Genomic DNA, 19857 nt, shown 5'->3' with positions numbered 1-19857 from the left:
CATGAAGATTTTCACGCCACCCTTGACCAGTGTGGTACAAGTCGCTGATGGCGGCACAGTTCCTGTCGTTAGGATGTGTACAACTCAGCTTACCGTTTCCGGTCATCAGGTGGTCGTCCTTTTTACTTTAGAGCTACAAAAGTTACAGCAGCAAAGGAACAAGGACAAAGGAGAAACGAACACCACAGGACAGCGTTCGTCCTGTGCTGTTCGTTTCTCCTTTGTCCTTGTTTCTTTGGCGCTGTAACTTCTGTGGCTATAAATTATGAACCAACTAGCCCTCATCAAGCTGTTCCTCTTTACTGTTCTTGCCACGTGCCCCCACGACCTCATCTGGCCGCCAATGCTGCGCTTATTGATTGCTCCGCCGGTGTGCTCCGCCTTGAACTGCCACAACTCAGTGACCCCCTGTACCAGTCTTCGTGACGATTACATTGCAGCGTCTTTATTCACCTGCCCCCGCAAACTGTTACGTACGTCGATATGTTATGCTCCCCAGCTGTGCCAGACGGTGACTACTACTCTGCACCTCTTCCCGACTTGCTGCTCACGCATTGTGTTGCTGTCCCCTATACGGTTCTCAGCATCATGGCTAATAGGACCTGGCTACCAGTTGTAAATTTCGGCTTCGCCAATCAAGTGCTCCCACAAGGCATTTCCGTAGCCCACCTTTGTTCGCTACTAGGTTCACAGGTCGAAGCTTTCGCCTTTGATGCCGCTGTTCCTCCGCAGCGGACGCCACCAACAACAAATTGTGGCAGCCGTCAAATTTTAAACATGATCTCCGCTGACCTTCCGCGTGAACACGTTGAAGCGCTCCAGTGCGTTCTCGGGTTGTACAAGGACATTTTTGATTTCGGTGACCGACCTCTAGAGCAGACGTCCCTTGTCCAACATCGCATACACAAAGGTGATGCCACCCTGTTCAGTGTCTGCGTCTGAGCGGAGCGTCATCCAACAGGAAGTAAACAAGATGCTAGCTAAGGACATTATAGAGCCGTGCTCCAATCCCTGGGCGTATCCGGTAGTGTTAGTTAAAAAGGACGGATCGTGGCGATTTTGTGTGGACTATCGCGATCTCAACTACATCGCTGGGCACTCCGCTTGAAGGAGGGTACCTACACGGTAGTGTATAAGAGTGGAAAACTACACCGAGATGCATATTGCTTATCACGCTGCCCTGTGGTTGGCTGTGACTCTACGAGCACTGACTCGATCTACTGCGTATTTTCACTCTCCCAGCTGCATCGCCTCGGCGACGAGCAGCGTCGGGATCCGCATATAAGTCGTATAATACAACGGCTGCAATGCTCCCCACATTGCGCCTCTGTACGCATGTTTGCCTTCAAAGATAACATCGTATATGGGCGTAATTTGTCACCCGCCGGTCCCGATCTCCTGCCGGTGGTACCAAAGCACCTGCGCTCCACAGTCCTTCGTGAGTTTCATGACGCTCCAACCGATGGTCACCTTGGCCTTTCTCGCACGTATGACCGTGGGCGCCGCCGCTTCTATTGGCCTGGCCTTGCACGCTTTGTGCGGCGTTATGTAAACGCTTGCGAAGTTTGTCAGCGCCGCAAGAAGCCATCGGGAGTTCCTGCCGGGTATCTTCAGCCTATCGACATCCCACCGCAGCCCCTCTTCCGACCCATCTTCGTAAGAAGCGCAAAACCACAAACAGGGACAGCTAGAAAGAAAGACACTACAAAAGCGCTTCCGAGTCGGTTTGGACCTTTTCGGTCCCATTCCGACATCCACTTCAGGAAACAAGTCGGTTGCCATTGCTACCGTTTACGCGACCCGCTACGCAATCACGTGAGCCCTGCCAGCCAGCTGCGTTACAGACGTCGCTGAGTTTTCGCTTCGGGATGTTTGTTCGGCACGGTGCCCAACGACAATTGCTGACAGACCGAGGCCGTACTTTCCTTTCGCAAGTGATTGACGATATCCTGCGTTCCTGTTCCACGGTGCATAAGCTCACGACCTTGTACCATCCCTAGACAAACGGGCTTACAGAGTGCTTAAACCAGGCCCTGACAGACATGCTGTCAAAATACGTGTCGACCGAACATCGTGACTGGGACCTTGCACTGCCCCACGTGACGTTCGCATACAACTCCTCCCGGCATGACTCTGCTGGATACCCACCGTTTTACCTTTTGGCAGGACGCGAACCAGCGTTGCCCTTGCATACCTTCCTTCCGGCTGCTGAAGAGTCGACCGCGGAATACGCACCCGACGCTGTTGCCCGGGCTGACCAAGCCCGTCAGCTTGCCAGCAACAGATTGATGGCTTATGAAGAAACACAGAAGCACCGTTACGACGAGCGGCATCGTGACGAACGTTTTCCAACGAGTTCCCTCGTTCTGCTCCGGTCCCCAACGCGACGTGCTGGCCTCTCCGAGAATATACTTTCTCGTTACACGGGTCAAGACCGCATGCTTCGACAAGTGGCAGAGGTTACATACGAGGTTGTCCCGGCTAATCCCACAAACTCTTCTGCTCTGTTATCCCGTGACGGCGTCCACGTATCAATGCTCAAGCGTTACCACCCTCCCTCTGCTGTGGCCCCATAGACGCGCCGGCTCGGCGCTTTTGACGCCGGGGGTTGTGTTGCGTAGTGTTTACCAACGTTAACATTGCATAGTGGGATATACCTTGAAAAGGCATCTGGTAAAGAGGTGAAGAAGTCGACATTCTGTTGTGAGGTGTGCTGTGCTGTGGCTTGTTACTGTCTCAGTGTTGTAATTTCAATGTAACAATATCGACAATAGTGGTAGCGCACGTGTGAGCGAACCATCGATTAAGTTGCCTAAAGTGGAAATCAAATGCTTTAGCGGTTATCTTTCACACAGTCCGCCACGCGTGCCGGATTGATAAGTTATTCGCCTATTGCATGGGCATGCGCAAATAGGCTTCCGTGCCATCTGTCTTTTCACCGTTGTGCACATTTGCAGTTATCAGTCGGTGTATTTGCATGGTGTCATGACTTCTTTCTTGTGTCCGTGTTTCCACGCCGTGCCTATCAGAATGAATACTTACCAACTAGCTCAACTCTCTGTTATTCTAAGATTGAATGTACTTCACGTCCAAGGGACAACGACTCGCTAACTGGCTCCTCTGTCTTTCCGATTCGGTCATGCGTCAACACGTGATGGAGTACGCTACATTCTCCAAAAAAGTACTAGATCGTGGCTGGGCACACATCCTACCACATCGCCATCGTGGCGTGGGAAAAGCGCTCACCATCCCTGGAATCAAGGCAAAGAAAAAGACTTGATTGCGGTCTCTGAAGAGACGGATGCGGCTATTGATGAGCGGCTTTCCGGCTGCTTTCATGTTTAGACTGACTGTTCGGTCTTTCGTGGATGGTTCGGCAGCTGCTGCCAGCCTGATAGCTGCACTCGTAGGAAGTGCCGGCTTGCCTTCATAACTTGTTGGACTGCTGTGGAACTGGCTGCACTTTATCTGGTAGCTGATCAGGTGGCTGAGCTTGCACCCCTCGCGGCTGCAGCGCTCTGTTACTGTCTCGCCGTACTCCTCGCCCTAGCTGAAGGAGAAAAGGACAAATAGGCTCCCTACTCGCTCAGCGCCTCTCAAGAAAGTTCGCTTTTATTCAGGAAAGTGGCTGTCACCTCCTATTTTAATGAATGCCGTGAAAGGTTGCTGTGTCCGGAAACGAGGCTGCCTAAGTGCTTGCCAAGGAGGCCCACGAACCAAACTCGTCTGTCACTGCTTTTACGCGCGAGTGCGACGTTGCCCGCTTGCTAATGGCGCGACACGTTTATGCTGGCCACCTCGATCCTCTCGTGGCATCGGGGAGTCCGCCCCGATTTCTTCCGTGGACGGTATTCATCCGACAAGCGCGAGTCTTCCTACTTCGCCTGCACATCGCCATGTGGCCGCACGGCAGAACGAGCTTTTCGATTCTACCGAAGTGGCAGCCTCTCCAAGTACCCTGTGGATGAGACTGCCAAGCTTGTCCTATTCCACTGATCTGATTTTGCCAGCCATCGCGAAGATGTATAACAACCTACAAGAGCTTCTTACCCCCTGCCCTTAATTGTCACGAACACACCCATAGCATTGCTTCATTTTTCGCCAACGCTGGTCTTTTTACGCGCTTGTAAGACCTGTTTTCCGTTCCCTACATCCTTATCCGGTCTGCTTTATAGTTTTGTTTCTCGGTTCCGTGGCGCAGCCTCTCCTTCCGTTTCGCTTCTTTATGGTCCCTCATTCTTTATCGTGCCATGCTGTCAAGTTGACCTCATCGCGAGAAGTAGGTTCTCTTCATTCTTGCTTTCTCGAAAGGTGACCTCGTCCCATGCGGGGTTCTCTCTAGGTTTCCCGGTGTTCGTGTTGCTTGAGAACCACGAAGACAACTTCACAGCCTCGGGCCAATTTATGGAGGAATTTAGGGAATGCTTTGGAGACCCAACAATGAAAAAGTAACGTGTGGAGCGTATCCCAGGTGGGCCACCATATTGGGTCAGTGTAGTGAGTATGGGTTGGCAAACGATGACTGGATCAAGGCCCAGTCTAGCCACCAGAAGTGTAATTCGGGAAAAGCCATCCTGGGAAGATGCTGTGAGGATGATGGACAATTACACCAACATTGGTCCATCATTTCTAGCCAACATACATATTGGCACCACCACCGCACGAAGACGGCAACAAAAGCCGACGGTCGCCAGTCTACAAACGATATGGGCACTGCCATCATGCAAGGATGCAAATAACCACTCATCATTCCCAGCCAGCATAAAATATTTTTACCACCACCCGGTGAGGACGGCAACAATGGATCACAGTTTCGACCCAACATAGAAAATTGACGCCGCCGTTGTTTAAACATGGAAAAACGGCCCATCGTGGACAGTCAGCAGATGATATTGCCAAGCGCGCTCCATTTGGTATTCTTATGTAACTAGGTTGTTGCACGCGTAGCCGTTGCCTTGCGCAGGCCACGCCCTAATGCCTGGGAACCTTCCAGATTATGTTAGAATCTTCTTATAAGCTTCAGGGCGAAAACGCGAACAGCTGGAATTATTCTGGATCTAACGCGGCCACCAGTGATAAGGCTCGAATGTTCGATGCCGCATGTAGAGATGCCGACGCGCCTCGCTGCAGCTCAGTTTTATCGACGGCCGACGCTCTGTTCGCCGCTATCAGTGTACAGTGTGTATTGCTGTAGTTTGACTTTGCCTTTCCCGGCCACAAGTCCGGCCAAATAGAAAGTTTAGTCTAACGCGCCGGCTGCTGCCTTCGTCGACGTCACGACCCCGTGACATCTGGTTGAGGTGCTGCTTCTTTCATGATCCGGCTGCTTCTTTCATGCGGAATCCACTCAACAGCGTCCAGGAATGGCTGCCAGAGACAAGGACGATCGAGAAGACGCTGGAAATGCGCGCCAGACAGTACAATCGCCGCTCAATTCAAGACAGCGCGGCTATTCGTGGCCTCGATTACAGCGAGTCGCGTGAAATGATCCGAGCAATAGTGCGAGAGGAGGTGCGAAAGCTCGCACCTTCTCCGCAGCCTGAAGTGACGTCGATTGCGGGCGTTGTACGAGAGGGAATTCAACAGTCACTGAGTGTTCCCCAGCCAGCACCAGTCACAAGCCATAAGCTACGCTGCTGCTGCCCGCCGTCACGACCGCCTCCGCGCCCACACCAACACGCCGCCAAACGCCGCCGCCGCCACCACCAACGTCGTACCGCCCACCGGCTGTCGGCGAACGCTACGCCCCGAGTTCCAGCCTTGAAGAAGACAAGTCCACTTGTCAAAACGTCGGCTCGAGCAACCACCACATGTTTAGGGCTTTTTTCATCGCAAGCTTCCGTCTTCTCATTCCTGCTGTTTTTTGGACGCCCCGAGCAATACAGACGTTTGGCAGGCCCTTGACAACCGCCCACTCTGCTACCACTACGGGGAGCCCGGCCACACCTACCGCCGCTGGCAGTAACGACAGATGGGGCTTCGCGGTTTCGCCGTCAACGCGCCGTGTCCACAGCGGAGTGAACGACCGCGCGACATCGCTGACTACCTAGCCGCCACTGAATGGACACGTCGACGTTCGCCGCGTTCACCTTCGCCATGACGCTACTGGTCCCCTCAGCGACCTCAGCAGTACAGCGGCCCTACCCGGGGCCGATGTGCGAGCCTTTATGCGGAAAGCTAAGGGCAGCAACCGATGGAGGTGCGGTTGCTGTACGACGAAATAGCGAAGATCCTTCGCCGGTGACGACGCCGCGATGAAATCCTAAGAACACGCCGCAAGTCGAACGGAGCCACCATGACGAAACTTCGCGGACCCAAGAAAACCTGACGACACCAGGAAAAAACTGCGGAACAAGCTGACGTAGCTGTGACCCGATGCGGCGACCTAATCGCAACGCAAGACGACGAACTAGCGACCTCGACGTTCTCATCGACGGCCACAACGTCGCGGCTCTCGTCGATACTGGAGCAGACTATTCCGTCGTCATTGGGCCGTTCGCCGCGAAGTTAAGAAAGTTAAGACTGCTTGGGAAGGCCACGAAATCTGTAACGCTCAAGGCCATCTAAAAACGGCGTCTGTAGTCTGCACAGCAAGAGTCACAAATACTGCTGCAGGGATGTCGTACTTGGCATGGACTTCTTAACCCATCACGGCTCCGTCATCGACTTAAGAACCAAGTCGATAACTGAATCGTTGGACAAAAAGACACCGCCGGATACAAATCCCTGCCAACGTGCCCTGAACGTGCTCTAAGATCAAATGACCATTCCACCTCGCTCCAGCGTGCTAATTGCCGTCGGTACCGAAAAACCCAGACACCGAAGGTGTCATCGAGAGCGATCAGGGTTTGCTGCTAGACCGTGACATTTGCGTCGCAAGAGGCATTGCTCGGTTGCATGAAGGAAAAGGAAATGCGATGTTAAGAACTTCAGCTAGAATACAGACAGCTGAGCAGGGGCATGACGATCGCATACATCGCAGAAGTCTTGGTCGTCAGCGATGCGTTTGCTTTTTAAGATTCTCACGAAGCTACAACGACTACCCTAATACCCGAGGCAGCCTTCGAGGTAAACGCGTCTTCCCGCTTGCGAACAGAAACAGCTTCGATGCCTTGGGCAGGAATTCAAGGACTGTTTCTCGTCGTAATCCCGAGCCTGACGAACGCCCCTTGCTAAGCACCGCATCATTACAGAAGAAAATGCTCGACCACTCCGTGAGTCGCTACCTGGTTTCGACGCGATAACGGGAGGCCGTTAAGAAACAAGCCAATGTTGCGCGACGACATAATCAAGCCGTCCAAGTGTCCGTGGGCGTCTCCCGTGGCGTTACTGAAGAACCTGCGGTTCTGCGTCGATTATCGTCGCCTGCACAAAACCACGAAGAAGGACGTGTACCCTCTCCCTCGGATAGAAGACGCCCTGCATCGACTCCACAACGCGAAGTACTTTTAGTCGATAGACCTCAGGACCGGCTACTGGAAAATTGAAGTCGACGAGAGAGACCAAGAAAAAACTGCTTTTAAATGCGAGCATTTCTTGGCGAACTTCTGCGACTTTGAGCGTATCTATCTATCTATCTATCTATCTATCTATCTATCTATCTATCTATCTATCTATCTATCTATCTATCTATCTATCTATCTATCTATCTATCTATCTATCTATCTATCTATCTATCTATCTATCCGCCTACGACTTTGTCCTCTCCTGACCATTTCGTTTCCAATATGGAAGCACGGGGCCACTCTTAGAGTGCTGCGGTGATCTCTGCATAAAACAGTGCCGGAATCCTACCGTGTATCCGTCTCGTACACGATTTCGTCTTTGCGCCACACATGTCCACACACCGACACTTCTTCAAGAATTCTGCTGGCTGGAGTGAAATAAAAAACCTGCTCCCGCAACAATGATTATCACTCCGTCGTGACGTCAAGTGAGTTTCGCGACAATGACGCTGAACGAGGGGGGGGGGGAGGTAGAACTTGAAGAAGACAAAAAATGCTAGTTTTCTCTGCTTAGGCGCATAGCTCAGCCTCTGACAACGGGGTGTGTTGCACGCAGCATGTCGTCTATGGGCATGCCGTTTGAGAAGCGCGTTGGTATAATTTTCCATGCATCGCTAGTTGCAACTTGTCGGTACATGAAAACTTCGCGTATACCACGTTGGAACCGCATTTTTGATCGTATTTCACCGGCAATAATAATAACAATATTAAATGAAGCAGTTTGTAATATCACGTGAGAAGAATCGATGAACGAGATCTTTAATTGAGAAGAATAGGTATGGCGCAAAAGGACGGGTACAAAGACGAGACACTAACTGACAAGCGCGTGGCAAAGGCGTGTTTATCAAATCGTGTGTTCACTTCATCCCCGTCATTTTTGAACCATACTGAATTTTCTCAAGTAATGAGCCAACTAGCTTAGAGTTAGCAACAAGCCTTGTTGATATCTTGACGACTTTGACAAGGTGTAATTATGAGACATAACTGAAGCAAATGCGCTTGTTACGCTTGGCCACATCATCCGTGCGTGTAAATACAAGTGCTCAAATGACTAGGAAACTATCCGTGTGGTTCATGAGCACTCATGTGTGGTTCACGTGTGGTTCATGAGCAAGATGCAAAGGATATATGTTGTAAATGTCAGGTTCTGTTTTCGTCACGTGCGGTTTATGCACAGAACTAGTATACACAACAAGCTTCTTCCGCAAAAAGTATTTGTGCGGGAATACTTGGACAAATCCTCATGCTGGAAATATTAATGAAGTCGGGCGACCAATGTCAAAAAAAAAAAACATTTACTAAAGCGAAGTATGGTAAATGTGGTCCATTAAGTTGATAGGTGTTATAAAGTTTCAACCTTTAGATAGCGTTGAAGCGAATCTGAGTCATTCATTCTTTTGAAGGCCACCTTTTCTGGTAGAAAAGTGACTGCGCTAGTGATCACTGTTAGCCATTGTCATAGCAGAGATTAGAGAGAATGAAAACTATTCAGTCGGCAATACATTGCGCCCCGAATCACACGAGCGGCATTAACACGATACAACGCCCGCATTTTCTTATTTGTGCTAGTACACCAATCCATGTAGCGGCTTTCTGAAGCTGATGCTACCGTCAAGCGCCTAATAATCTAATGATTGACAAGTGTGGGGGCTTTTCAAACGCACATGTATCAGTCGTTTCGATATCTGCTTTTCTGCATGCTGTCCTTATGAAAAAAATTTGCAGTGGCTTAGCTCGGCTATGCCAGGATATACATAGCGTTAGCAAAAGTTCAGCTGATTATTCTTAGCTTTCCAGATTGTCTAGGGTTATTAGCCTTCTGCTGTTCATTCTTCGTACGCTGAACCGCTAATTGCCAGGCAACGACTACGGGATCCGATGAGATAAGCTTCTCGGCTCTTCTGCGTCGTCGAGCAGCATTTGCGCTCTCCTTCTCCATGGCGTTACCCACCTGCAACGCCAGGCAGAGGCGCTATCAAGCGGCCCCAGCGCAGTGTCAGACGGCGACTGCACAGCGAAGGCGAATAGCTGGGCGTGCGCTGGCGCCACCGTGTCTATGGCTACGACGTCACTCCTCTCGAATGCGGCGCAGACCAGCAGCGGCGAGCCGTGCAAGGCGGTGGCGGAGTCTGCGCGCGCGCAGGCGCCAACGTGTCTGCCGCGCCTACGACGCCACTCCTCCCGAACTCGCAGACCAGCAGCGTCGAGCCGCGCGCGGCGGTGTCGGAGAGCGCGTGAGATGCCAGCTCCGGTGTCCCATCTTTGTGACACCACTGACACTGGATGGTCATGAGCCGAGCGCATGCGCAGCACGGCTCATGACCATCCGCGCGAAATCGGCTCCGGCTAGGCAACTGTAGCTAACGCTACAAAAGAAAGCACCCGAACAAAACTACTCAGAAGCGCGCACGTGTGATCTTCCCACAACGAATGCATACGAAAGACGCTCGACATCTGAATGATAAATAAAATGAAGAAATGGTAATGCTTCGGTAATGCTCATTATATGCAAAGCATTTCTAAGCGAACTTCTGCGTCTTTGAGCGTATCTATCTATCTATCTATCTATCTATCTATCTATCTATCTATCTATCTATCTATCTATCTATCTATCTATCTATCTATCTATCTATCTATCTATCTATCTATCTATCTATCTATCTAACTGTCGGAGCTAACGCGAGAAAGATCCAGCCCTGACAGCGTTCAGTTTTCGAACTGATTTTTTATTATTGCGCTGCACCCGACGCGTGGCCGAATGCCAACCTCTTCTTCTTTGACGAGCGCCGCATTCTGAGGCGCTACAGGGCTCCCCCCCGTAGAACGAGAGAGCGGACGCGAGAGCGGCGATATACGCAGGTTTTAGTCGGTCGGCAGCCACGACGTCTTCACGGCCATTGATGTCCAGCGTGAACGTCTTAGGTGTACGATGGAGTACGCGGAATGGGCCATCATAGGCTGGTGTGAGTGGTGGCCGTATTTGGTCACGCCGAACGAAGACGTGACTGCAGTCATGCAGATCCTGGCTGACGAAGACAGACTGGGGGTGTCGGTCGGCAGGAATCACAGGAGCAAGGTCCCGAAACGTGGTGCGCAGCTCTCGAATGTACGTGGAGGCATCGTGAGTGGAAGGTGGCGATGATGGCTCGAAGAATTCTCCTGGAAGACGCAGGGAAACGCCATAGACTAGTTCGGCTGATGAGCAGCCGAGATCCGCTTTCAATGCTGATCGGATACCCAGAAGTACGAAGGGGAGGTGGTCGAGCCAACGTTCCCTTGGCTGGTGAGCAGTGAGGGCAGCTTTCAGTTGTCGATGAAGCCGTTCGACCATGCCATTGGCGGAAGGATGGTAGGCAGTTGTGTGGATGTGTCGAATGCCCAAGATATTGGCAAGTGCGGTGAAAAGGGCCGATTGAAACTGACGACCGCGATCAGTGGTGACGACAGAAGGGCATCCAAAGCGCGACACCCAGCCGTTTGTGAAAGCCTTAGCAACTGTTGGTGCTGTAATGTCGGAAATGGGAAACGCTTCCGGCCATCTGGTGAAGCGATCCACACATGTCAGCAGGTAACAGGCTCCTTGCGATGACGGAAGAGGGCCGACGATGTCGAGATGGACGTGAGAAAACCTTGCGTCTGGAGGCCGAAAGGGGGATGTTGCCGTGACAGTGTGACGGTGAACTTTAACCCGCTGGCACTCAAGGCAGGTTCGCGCCCAGCGTCGGACATCAGCGTTGATGCTTGGCCAAAGGAAACGAGATGTGACTAGCTTCTGGGTCGCACGAATACCAGGATGGCTCATGTTGTGCAATTTATCAAAAATTGCACGACGAAAAGCTGAAGGCACGAAGGGCCGAGGGACACCAGTAGACGTTTCGCACGTTATTAATGAGGTAGAAAATGGAAGCGGGCACTCCGTGAACGATAGAGACGTGGATGAAGAACGAAGACGATGCAGCTCAGGATCGTTGCTTTGGGCAGCTGCTAGCTCTTCCATGTCTAGTGGTGGCTGGGTCGACAAGGCATCGATGCGGGATAGTGCATCAGCAGCAGCATTTTCCGGCCCATGGACGTGTCCGAGATCCACAGTGAACTCGGAAATGAAGCATAGTTGACGGATCTCCCGTGCAGTGTAATTGCTGTGATTGCGATGGAAGGCAAACGTCAGGGGCTTGTGGTCTGTAACGACGTAAAAGTCCCGGCCCTCCAATAAATGACGAAAATGTTTGATGGCGAGGTATACCGCGAGGAGTTCTCGGGCAAATGTACTGTATTTTGCTTCCGGTGGCTTTAGTTTTTGCGAGAAAAAACCAAGGGGCTGCCAACCGGATACGTGCTGCTCGAGAACGGCGCCAACTGCCACGCTTGATGCATCGGTGATGAGACGAATTGGGGCATCAGGGACGGGATGTATGAGCATGATGGCATCTGCCAGAGCCTTCTTGGCAGTGTCGAAGGCAGATGCAGCGTCCTCGGTCCACTCCAGTGGCGCAGCCGGGTCTTTCTTTTTAGCCAATAGGTCGGTCAAGGGCTTTAGGAATGTGGCACACTTTGGAAGAAAGCGGCGATGGAAGTTTAGTAGGCCCAGAAATTCTCGGAGTCGCTTCAGTGAAGTCGGGGGTGGAAAGTCTTGAATAGCTTTCACTTTGCTGGCGAGTGGTTGGATACCCTGTGGAGTGACAAGGTGGCCTAGGAACTCTATTGTAGCGACGCCGAAGAGGCACTTATTGGGATTAATTACGAGGCCGTAATCATCCAGGCGGTGGAACAGGGTGCGCAGGTGGGCTTCATGCTCAGGGCCGGATGAGCTTGCTACAAGGAGGTCATCAAGGTAGGCAAATACGAAATCGAGACCTCGCGTGACCTCGTTGATAGTGCGCTGAAAGGTCTGTGCAGAGTTGCGCAATCCAAAAGGCATCCTCACATATTCAAACAGACCGAATGGGGTGGTGATGGCCGTCTTCGGAATGTCGGCGGGTTCTACAGGAATCTGATGGTAAGCCTTCACTAAGTCAATCTTAGAGAAGATTGTGCACCCAGCCAAATTTGATGTGAAATCCTGTATGTGAGGAAGTGGATAGCGGTCTGGTAAGGTGTGGGCATTGAGAGCGCGGTAATCCCCACATGGTCTCCAGTCGCCAGGATCTTTCTTCGGCACCATGTGGAGTGGCGACGCCCAGTTGCTTGAGGAAGGCCGCACAATGCCGAGTTCAAGCATGTGCTCAAACTCACGGCGGGCGATGGCGAGGCGTTCTCCAGATAGTCGACGGGGTCGTGTAAAAACGGGAGGTCCAGTGGTCACAATGTGGTGAGTGATGGAATGTTTCACCGGTGACTCTCTGGTGTGCGGCTTCGTGATGCTAGGAAAGTCGGCGAGTATTTTTGCATACGGCGAAGCAGTTGTGAGAGCTCGCAGTCCCGTTGACGAGGAAGTACAGAGTACACCGTTGATGGAGAGGCGGGTGTTGAGATCAATGAGGCGATGAGCATGCATGTCCACAGCAAGGTTGAAAAAACTGAGGAAGTCAGCTCCAATAACAGCTTGCCAGACGTCAGCGAGGATGAATATCCAGCGGAACGTACGGCGTAGTCCAAGGTCAAGTGTAAGAGAGCGTTGGCCGTATGTGCGAATGGCGGAATTGTTGATCGCTTGGAGTGGGCAGGTCTGTTCGTTGCGACGGCGATCTGCACACGAGGCCGGTATGACGCTAACCTGGGCTCCTGTGTCCACTAGGAAGCAAGCGCCAGTGACCTTATCAGAAACATAGAAAAGGCGGCATGACTTTCGACCAGTACCACTTGCCGCCGTCAGTGGCCGGTCGTCGCATTTCCCGACCAGGAGCACGGGCGAGTACACTTGCGAGCAGAGGCACCGAATCGGCGGTGGTACCAGCACACGGTTGAGGATGAGACGTCCCGCGGCGCGTCGGTTGACCAAAGTTCCGGAGAACGTGGGGGCGTCGACGAGCGACTGTGTATCTGGAACCTGGATGACGGTCGACGATGCGCAGGTACAATGCCATCGAGGCGCCTGACAAGGGCGTCCAAACGGTTCTCGATGCTCGCGAGCGCCGGGTCTGCAGCGGTGGCCGGTGGCGGTGCGGTAACGGCGTTGAGGCTATGTGCCCGCGAGTAGTCCGCCACTCGGTCAGCCATTTCAGCGAGTGTGTCTACTGGGACATCTCCTGCAGCCACGAGGACCGGGACCATGCTCTGCGGTAAGCGCTGGAGGAACAACTCACGCAACAGCTTCTCCTCTTGAGGGGCAGACGGGCCGCCAAGGAGCTGGCGCATGCGTCGCAGGAGCTGTGATGGGCGACGGTCACCGAGCTCTGTGGCCGTGATGAGCTGTTGGAGTCTGCTGTGTTCGGACTCAGACTTGCGGGAAATGATAGCTGCCTTCAACGTGTCGTAGGGATGGCTCGTGTGCGGCGACGCTAAAATATCAGCTAAGTCGTCGGCTACGTCCGGAGGTAAGCAGGACACCAGATGCCAGTACCTGGTCTGTTGGCTGGTGATTTGCCGTAGACGGAAGTGCGCCTCGACCTGCAGAAACCACGTGCTGGGGCTGTTGGGCCAAAATGGTGGCAGGTTGACATGTTGGATCGCAGCGACCGCAGCACCGCTAGGTCTGGCGTCTTCTTGGGCGTCAGGAGCGGTAGGATCGGTGGCAGAGCCGGCGGGATCCATGCGGGATGATCGGGGCTGCGTGTTCTTTATCGGGTCACCATTAACTGTCGGAGCTAACGCGAGAAAGATCCAGCCCTGACAGCGTTCAGTTTTCGAACTGATTTTTTATTATTGCGCTGCACCCGACGCGTGGCCGAATGCCAACCTCTTCTTCTTTGACGAGCGCCGCATTCTGAGGCGCTACATATCTATCTATCTATGTCACTGTATGCCGAACGTAAGTCACAGGTCCTAACACGCAAATCGTAACATGCATGTCATGTTGGGAACAATTTACATGCCATACTCATGGTGTGGTCGCGGACAGTTCGCTATCTTGACATACATCAAAACTGGTATTGCGTGACGTGACTGTATGACGAACATAAATGAGAGGTGGTAACATGACAATCATGACATACATGTCGTGTAGGGCATGATTTACATGCCATACATACCATGCCACTTTCTTGGTGCCCTTCCGGCTGTTTTGTTAACTCGATGTATACTAAAATTGGTATGCCATGAAATCTGTACATGACGAACACAAATGGCAGGCTACCATTACATATATCAGAATATACGTTTCATTAGCGCGTCGTTGCGCTCAGGTAAACATGTTCAAGTTTAATTAGCATGGTATATACCACATTGTCAATGCCCGCATGCATGCATGACAAACATGCTAAATATAGTGGACTAGATGTCATGACATGAATGACTTCCTTTGCCTCAAAGACAAACAAGGCGATGCTTGCAGGTCTTTGTTGGCTGCTTCGCATTACATCGATTCCCACACTGCGTGGGATCTGCCGGATTTTTTCGTTCAGACCTTAATAATGAGGACGAACAAAGAGCGGCGGCAAAAAGGGCCGAATATTGCCGGTAAAGGACTGTGCCTGAGCTCTATACTGTCAGAAGGACGGCAAAAATGAGCCCAGTATTAGCCGGTGAAAGTCAACGGCTCAGCCAACGTCCGCTGAAGAACGGCAAAAGTGGCGAAATATTAGCGGTTAAATTCAACGGCTAAGGCGACAGAGGCTGAAGAACGGCGGAAGTGGCCCGAAATTTGCCAATGAAAGCCATTGGCTCAGGCAATATTGGCTGGACGGTGGCAAAACAGGCCCCATATTGTCGGTGAATAGCCAATATAGGATGCCGACTGGCAAAACAGGCCGAAAATTGCCGGCCGGTTTCAACGGCTCAGTCAATATTGGCTCACTGCCGGCAACTTCAGGCCACGATTGGGCCTCGCGCAGCTGCAGTAAACCAATTATGGCCCCACGTTGTGTGCTGCATGCAGCGGTTCACTTTGTATGACGCCTGGTTGTTATTTCACTCGTCTACCACGCCATATTACATATGTTAAGTCGATTCCTTGCCCAACATGATGCATGTATAGTGCCACGCTCACTTCTTTTGCTATGTTTGTGTAATTGGTCCGTTGCACGTGTGATGGCTATCTTGCGCGTGCCGCGCCAGAATGTCTCGAACATTCCAGATCGTAGTAGATCATTTTGTCAAGATTGCGCACATGACGCGAATAGTCAAGATTATTCCAGAGCTTGCGCAACTACCAGTGATGAGGCTACAAAACTCGATGTACGATGTATTAAAGACACTCAGAACAGTAGCGCAAAAAATCACACTGATGACGACAGAGCAAGACGGGCCACAGCGCTGTGTCCCGTCTTGCTCTGTCATCTGTGTGGTCTTTTGCGTTACTGTTCTGAGTTCTGCACTATCAACTATCCCACCTGTCTCTCCGTATAAAAAACCGCGCGTCCCAGCGATGAGCAGTTTTTTTCGACGGCCGACGCCCTGTTCGCCGCTATGAGTATGCAGCGTGTGCTGCTGTAGTTTGAGTTTTCATTTCCCGGCCACAAGTGCCGCCAAATGAAGAGTTTCATCTAAAACACGCCGACTGCTATCTTCGTCGACCTCACGACCACGTGACATCTGGTGGAGGTGCTGCTTCTTTCATGATCCGGATGGCCCCGCAAAGCGCTGACCGATGGCAACGAAAACCCGGATCGTCGAACAAACCGCAGGCAGAAGAGACTGCAGCCAGAGCACGGGCTCCTTCCCAAAAAAACCAGGCAGCCCCAGATCCCAACAACAGCCGTAGCGACGATGACCAACCCCGTGCAGCCTGCGCCGATCCTTGTCCGGCAGCCGAAGGAGCCGCCAACCTTCCGCGGATCATCATTTGAAGACCCGGAAAGCTGGCGCGAAGCCTACGACCGAGTCGGCATACGAGATGTGTACTTTGCCTTGCAAAACGCCGCTCATACCTGGTTTGAGAACCAAGAGCGAACCCTGACAACGTGGGACATTTTTCGCACCAGGTTCCTCGCGACATTCACGAGCGTCGTCCGCAAGGAGAGGGCTGAGGCTCTGCTCGAGACCTGCGTGCAGATGCCGAACGAAAACGTGGCGCGCTTCACGGAAGAGATTGTGGGATGCGGAGTCGTGAAGGACGGATCCCAACATAAAACAAAATGATGTTTATTAACGTAGTAGCAGCAGCAGGGCAAGCATGCCGATGCTGCGCTTCGAAAGGTTAGAGAAACAAACATGCCACCAAGCTTGGTAGCTTGGGTTATATAGCCAGCGGTGGTGATGTAAGCCTCCGACGGAACTGCGTGGCGCTGTCTTTTATCTGAAGCGTGCTGTAGCATGCATCCGTGTCACGCCGGCCCAGATAGTGACGAGGCGGAGGCTGCGCCGGTCTGTGCGCACTGTGTCGCCACATCACCCCCCCGCGGAGTGCAGAGCCCTCAGGGTCTGTAGGAATCTAGGAGGCGTACCAGACGTCCAGAGCGTGTCGTGAAAGGAGCGGGCTGCGACGTCGGTGGCTGTGGACGTACGCCAGTTGAAAGAGTAGCGCTGCCAGGTTCGTTCGCCGCGATGTACGCGGGGGCTTGAGTCGGTCCTGTCCTGGTCGGTAACAGGGAGTGGCGAACGGGTGCTCAATTTTTTCCTGGGGGTTGGGGCTGAGAGTGGCGTAGAGGACGGATCGAGAAACCGCGTGGGTTCTGCGAGCCGTTCGGCTGACGGGCGGGGCTGCGGAGAGACGCTCCGGGAGGGCCGAGTGGGTCCGCGAGAGAGAGGTCGCACCGGGCGCGCTCGTCGACGAAGGCGGGACCGTCGTGGCCACCAGTACCGGGGAGGGTGCCGGCGCAGTCATGGATGACAGGGTGCGGCCGTGAGGGTGCAGTACGACGCTGCCATCGTGCGCCAGCAAAGCCTGTATGCGCTGCTGGGGAGTCACTGCCGGAGTCTGCGGAACCTTGCTAGCCGGTTGTTATCGGCTGGGGAACAGTTCCGACTGGCCATGGTGCGGGTTCGTCTGCTGCTGCTGCGGGTTCGCCTGCTGCCGCGGGTGCCGCCGGCTCGTCTGCCGTCGCGGGCGGTGCCGGGGGCTCGTCTGCCGTCGCGGGCGGTGCCGGGGGCTCGTCTGCCGTCGCGGGCGGTGCCGGGGGCTCGTCCGCCGTCGCGGGCGGTGCCGGGGGCTCGTCCGCCGTCGCGGGCGGTGCCGGGGGCTCGTCCGCCGTCGCGGGCGGTGCCGGGGGCTCGTCCGCCGTCGCGGGCGGTGCCGGGGGCTCGTCCGCCGTCGCGGGCGGCGCCGGGGGCTCGTCCGCCGTCGCGGGCGGCGCCGGCGGCTCGTCCGCCGTCGCGGGCGGCGCCGGGGGCTCGTCCGCCGTCGCGGGCGGTGCCGGGGGCTCGTCCGCCGTCGCGGGCGGTGCCGGGGGCTCGTCTGCCGTCGCGGGTGCCGAGGGCACGGCTGCCGAAGCGGGTGCCGAGGGCACGGCTGCTGCGGCGGGTGCCGAGGGCACGGCTGCTGCGGCGGGTGCGGGCACGGTTGCTGCGGCGGGTGCGGGCATGGCTGCTGCCGGTTGCGGTGGGGCTAGCACGAACCCTCGAAGTTGGTCGTATGCCTGCGGCCCAAGAGGAGGCACAACGCGTCGCAGAGCAGGAGGAAGCATAGCTACCGTGATGGTGTACTTGTCCTGCTGCGAGACGATGTTACGCAGGGAGAAACCAGCCTCCATCTTGATGAGCCAGATGGCTGGACATTGCGGCCAGAATTCGGGAAACTCCGGCGGCAGCAAGATGCAGTGCGCCGTGGTTTCATCCGGTCGCAGCGCCATCGTGATAGGCGTGTCAGAGGTCGGTTGAGTCGGCGTGAAGGTCCCGTGGAATCTTCTGGAAGGTCATTCCAAGGTCCGGGTCATGGCGGTGCGGTTTGTTCGTTTTCCGGGTCACCAGATGTGCGATGCGGCGTCGGTGAAGGACGGATCCCAACATAAAACAAAATGATGTTTATTAACGTAGTAGCAGCAGCAGGGCAAGCATGCCGATGCTGCGCTTCGAAAGGTTAGAGAAACAAACATGCCACCAAGCTTGGTAGCTTGGGTTATATAGCCAGCGGTGGTGATGTAAGCCTCCGACGGAACTGCGTGGCGCTGTCTTTTATCTGAAGCGTGGTGTAGCATGCATCCGTGTCACGCCGGCCCAGATAGTGACGAGGCGGAGGCTGCGCCGGTCTGTGCGCACTGTGTCGCCACAAGATGACAAGGCTGTTCCGTCGTGCAGAGCCTGTCATGCGCGAAGACAAGAAAGTTCGCTTTCTTATGCGAAGAGTCAAGCAGGAGCTCTTCGCCGGGCTGATGCGGAACCCCCCATCGACAGTTCCAGAATTCGTCTCAGAAGCAACGACCATCGAGAAGACGCTAGAAATGCGAACGCGCCATTACAGTCGCCGATCAATTCAGACAGCCTCGCTGTCCATGCCCTTGGTTCCGACGATCTCACTCAATCAACTTGGCAATTATAGACCTATTTCAGTGTTACCACTGTTGTCAAAAATATTTGAATGGACCATAAATGAAAAATTGACATTTTTATATAAATACAACATAATATCCAACTCCCAGTATGGTTTTTCAAGACAAAAGTCCACGGAGCAGGCATTGCTCAATGTAAAGGAGAGAGGTATTCAAGGAATTGAGCAAAAGTGTTACACGCTGGGTGTATTTTTAGACTTACGAAAAGCATTTGATTCCTTCAATCATGAAGTGCTGTTGTTGAAGCTTCAACAATATGGCATAAGGGGCATTCCGCTGGAACTCATCACAAATTATTTACGTCATCGGTATGAATTTACAGCAACTTTTCCTATAGCCGATTAAAAGTTACAACCGGAGTACTGCAAGGCTGGATACACGGGCCAACATTGTTCCTGCTTTACATCCATGATATGGCGGATATAGGTATTAAACAAGACATCGTAATGTATGCAGATGACACAAGCGTATTTTCACGGCAAAATATATAAACTCTCTAGAAGCAATGGCAAACTCTTATCTAGAAGAATGAACTATATGGCTATATCAGAATAACTTACAGTTAAATGCCAATAAAACGCAGTACATATTATTCGCACCGCCAAACAAGCGGGACGCAGGTAATCTAGTAATTAATTATGGATGCTCACAAATAACACGAACAAAGGAGCAGAAATGTTTGGGAGTATGGTTCTATGAAAACATGACATGGAATACACACATTCTACATTTCACGGCAGACATAGCCAAAAGTATAGGTTGGGTTCGTAGAATTAGTTCGTTATTACCACTGTGGCTAAAAAGCAAGCTTTATTACTCATTGGTGTATTCAA

The sequence above is a fragment of the Rhipicephalus sanguineus genome, chromosome 6 (genome assembly GCF_013339695.2).
Source record: "Rhipicephalus sanguineus isolate Rsan-2018 chromosome 6, BIME_Rsan_1.4, whole genome shotgun sequence".
Lineage (NCBI taxonomy): Eukaryota > Metazoa > Arthropoda > Arachnida > Ixodida > Ixodidae > Rhipicephalus > Rhipicephalus sanguineus.
This window is presented reverse-complemented; position numbering follows the sequence as displayed.